Source organism: Furipterus horrens, unplaced genomic scaffold, assembly GCF_987537825.1.
Source record: "Furipterus horrens unplaced genomic scaffold, mFurHor1.1.pri manual_scaffold_17, whole genome shotgun sequence".
Taxonomy (NCBI): domain Eukaryota; kingdom Metazoa; phylum Chordata; class Mammalia; order Chiroptera; family Furipteridae; genus Furipterus; species Furipterus horrens.
Window position 1 is genome coordinate 105,104,186 of NW_028327187.1, and position 4,504 is coordinate 105,108,689.

General features: G+C 49.9%; 1 pseudogene; it reads left to right on the top strand.

The window, feature by feature from the left end:
- The first annotated feature begins 419 nt into the window (after positions 1-419).
- On the top strand, positions 420-2,714 carry LOC149991748 (transcription factor SPT20 homolog pseudogene; annotated as a pseudogene).
- Positions 2,715-4,504: the final 1,790 nt, after the last annotated feature.

A 4,504-nucleotide genomic window follows, 5' to 3' on the forward strand; every position in this document is an offset into this window, starting at 1 on the left:
GCTTTCCTGCGAAAGCGTGGGAACCGGAATAGGAAGTACGGGGTTTGGGCCTCGCGCCCCCTAGACGTGACAACAGGCAACAGTGGGGTAAAGCTTGAAGCCAGCCGACCTGCTTTGTGCGCGCATGCGCCTCGGTGAGCGGGAGAATCCGGCGTAGTCGGCAAACCACGAGTCACTGTGAAGCGGCGACTTGTACAGGGCTCCTGCATGTATGGACTGTCCCCCAAACCGTAAGTATTTTATGTTCCGCTTTCTGGGTGGCGGGTTTCTTGGTGAGCGTTTTACAATAAGGTTCGGTAGCACCACTGTGGAGACGTGGCTTTTGCAAAATAATACATTGACATTAAAGACAGTATTTCCCCCGTGCGTCAGCGCACTTACGTTTTCTCTTCCTTTTAGGGCCCCCATCTGACACCACAATGCGAAAAGCTTTAGAACAAGCTTTGGGTCGTGCGGAGCGTGTCATTGAAAGCGCGCGGCACAGACCTCCTAGAAGTCAGTACTCATCGAGTGGGGAAAAGTCTCTCCATGCAAAACTGTATGACCTATACGTTGAAGAATGTGGAAAAGAGCCCGAGGTTCCGGGGGAATTAGTAAGGAACGTGAACTTGTTAGAAAAGCTTGCGAAGAGGGAGTCCTTGCCCCGTTTGGTGGTCAGCCTGCACCCAGGAAAGGGCTATTCGCTGATGCTCAAGGGACCAAATGAAACACGTTCAGAGACCATTAAGCTGCCTTATGATGAAAGGAGACTTTTTGAATACCTGGATACACAAGAGCTGCCTCCTGCATTGGTGGAGGTCCTGGACCAATCGGAGCTTAACATTTTCCACCGTGGGTGTGTCGTTGCAGAAATACGGGACTACCGCCAGAGCAGTAACGCGGAGCCCCCCGGCTACCAGAGCAGGCATATTCTCTTACGCCCAACGATGCAGACCTTAGCCTGCGACGTGGAGAACATAGCCAGCAACAACCCACAATGGACCCAGGATGACAAACTTTTATTTGAGAGCCAGCTGATCTTAGCTACAGCTGAACCCCTGTGTCTTGATCCTTCTGTATCAGTAGCCTGCACTGAAAACAGACTGCTCTATAACAAGCAAAAGATGAACACCCCCGCAATGAGAAGGGCCTTCAAGAGGTATTCCGCCACCTCCCAGAATCCTCAGCAGGAGGTGTCTTGTAGTCCGGCCCCACACAAAAAAAGTAAAAAACGTAAAGCAACTCAGCAATATGACCTCAAAATTTCCAAAGGAAATAGTGTGGATATGTGGAAACGGAGACCCTGTGACTTGGCGGGCCCTTCTGAAGTGAATGTAGAGAACTATGCTAGAGAGGAGACATCTTTCGAATATGACGACTTACAACCAATGGACTGGTTAACCCAAGATGGTGGTTTTTCATTTGGATGTGAAGCTGGTGATCAGTCCCAGACAGCAAAGCCCACTTTCATGCAGTCTCTTAATGATCCTCTTATCTCTGGAAGAGGAAATTCACCTAAGAGAGCCAGATGTGAGAGACAGAACTCTCCCCAGTACTCCATCAGAGATGACCATTCCTATAGTTTGATGCCTGAGTCAGACATTGACACTGGGGAAGTACTCAGTCTGTTCGAGGAATTGGTGGAGGACAGCGCCGAATGTGCCTTTGAGGTGTCACCGGGCTCCAGTGGCTCAGCCAGCCTCAGCCTGCCTTCTGCAGGGAAAGAAGCAGAGCAACTTCCAGCCGTGTCTGTTGAGTATGCAGTACTCTGGAAGAGAGTCCAGTACACCGCTCCAGCCCTCAGGCTTCCCTCCAGCTCAGGAAACAGTTCCTCAGGTAATAACAGTTTGACTCCCCAGGAGGCAAGCAGCTTTCTTAAATCGCCATCTCCTGCCCCTGCTTGGAAGCCACCAAGTCTTCCGCAGAAACCCTCTGTGGAAGTGAACCGCGTTAGCACACTTCCTGCAGCCACCCTGTGCACTGCCAGCTCGTCACACACCACCCCGGGCAGCCAGGTCAAGGCCAGGTCTGCCGACCCCACGGTCCTCCAAATGGTAGGCCCTATTCATCTTGGCCTGACTGGGGTGGGAGGTTGCAGCCCCGTGCAGGGCTCTACTGCAAGGGCCAGGGCTCCTGAGGCAACCCAGCCTAGCCACCGGCGCTCAAGAGGTGGGCTACCAAATACGTGGCCCACTGTACCACAGGCTCTTTCTCAAGAAGGTATTCAGTATAATTTAGAAAATCTTTCAAACTTAAAGCCTGTAGGTCTACTCTGGGCTCCACAAGATTTGGATATTGGGGAAATCAAGCAGCCACTGCCGGTGCTTTGCCAGGTGATTCCAGAGCCACACCTGCAGCTGCCCCTGACTTCTCAGCAGCCAGCGTGGCAGGGTTCAAGTGCACAAGGTTCAGCCATTCAAGATAACGCCTTCGCTGCTCAGCAAACTGCTGTCATTAACCACGATGGAGCAGGAAGTGTTCCGCAGCCCCAGATAGTGGCGGAGTCTCAGCCTGGCTCTGCCCAGGCAGGACCTGGGCAAAGCGGTCCCCAACAAAGGGTCCAGCTCCCCTCTGCCTTCCCGCAGCTCCATCAGACAAGGTTCAGGATCTTGTCGCGCCCCGTGCGTGTGGCTACAGTAACAGCCCCAAGAGCTCAGCCAAGTGGGGACCAGCAGAGAGCAAGCGAGGCCGAAGGCAAAGGGAATGGAGGCCCACCCGGCGCTCCCAAATCCTGAGTCGTGCACTGGGTCCTCTCTTTTGAACAACACAAGTGCATCGACCCAAAAGAATTCTGAGTTTTTACTTCATTCTGCATTATTTTAATGTGTCGGTGTTTTCTGTTGTTCGACTGCATACTTTATAAAGAAGCACAACCCTGTGATTTTTACATGGACACAGGAGCTGTTTAATAACCTGGGGTTGTTGGGCTTCCGTCATGGTTTGGTTGCTGTTAATGACCTGGTGATTTCTATTTTAGTGTTTTAAAGTGGATCAGACGAGCACTGGGCTCAGTTCAGACTCCTGACGCCTATTGTTCCTCTGAAGCAATAAATTACAATATTGATAAAGTTAAAATTACATTCATTTAGCAAGAGGAATGGTCTTTTAAAATGTTGCTGCATTGAATAAGCACATCACACAAAATGTACCATCGCAACCACTTTCAAGTTGCATGGTGTGCAGCAGGTCTAGAGTTGTTTTCATCCTGCAGAAGTGAAGCTGGCCCCTCAGTGAGCACCAGCTGCCCGTTTCCCTCTTCCTGCCGAGCCTGGCAGGCAGCCAGCTACTTTCTGTTTCTCTGGGTCTCACTGCTGTAGACACTTGGTGTGAGTGCAGTGATATAGAGTGGCCATTTTGTGGCTGGCGTCTTTCACTTAGCATGAGGTCCTCAAGGTTCACCCATGTAGTAGCATGCGACCGGAGGGTCCCAGCCTTTTAAATGATTTCACAGTACATGATATATACTGGAGTGACCTCCAAGATATTAGAAACATCTTTCAGAAGAATGAACTTTGGTATTTGTTCATTTCGTTCAGTAGGTTTTTGTGCAGTGTATGAGTATCAATTTTTCCAAATTTGTTTGGAAAAACGTTAACACTACCAGAAATGATGCTTGTCACATCTATATTGAGGACACGGGAGACCTCACAGCGTGTGGAATGGATCAGGGCAGACCTGCAAGCCAGGGCCTTGGTCCCACGTGGCAATCAAAGCCTGGAAAAGGCACTTCTGGGACATCTTGTTTTCTCTCGTTATAAAATCATTTCTTGTTTTAGAACTCTAGCTTGTTTCAGAAAAGTAAAGTTAAGCGTTTGAAAACAAGTTTCACTTGTTCTGCTTTTCAAGTGTTTGCAGCCCGGTTAGATTCTGGAGCGGAATCCACCCCCTTCTTCCTTTCCCTTCCCTGGCTTGGTGATCACCATGAGTCCCGCGGTCCTGCTCCCTCAGCTCTTTTCTCCTCCCGGGCTGTGCCAATGGGCCTCCAAAGCTCCCTGAACTTTTCTGTTTTCTTTCTACCCCTCCCGTTATTGAGGTGTCATTGACGTGAGAAACAACCCGTGTGAAGTGTACGATTCAGTGGCATTTACTAATTTCCGGTGCTGTGCCGCCACCGGCTCTATTTTGAAAACATTTCATCACCCCAAGGAAATCTCTGTAGCCCTTTAGCACCTGTTTCCATGCCCCCTCCCCTCGCCCAGTCCCGGGCGCCACCCCTTTGCCTCCTGTCTGGTGGGCTTCCCTATTCCAGACACTTCCTGGGATTGGAATCATACAGCATGTGGCCTTTTGTGTCTGGCCTCTTTTCCTTGGCATAATGGTTTTGAGGTTTATCGACACTGCAAAATGTATCAAGCCTCCACTCCTGTTTATGTCTGATTACCAACCTGTTGTTTGATTATATCACGTTTGTTTATTAAGCCTCCATGGGTGTGCATTTCGGTTGCTTCCACCTATTAGCCATTGTGTAGAGTGTTGGTACGGACTTTTGTGTACAGATATTAGTTTTGTGTCTCTTATATTTTGC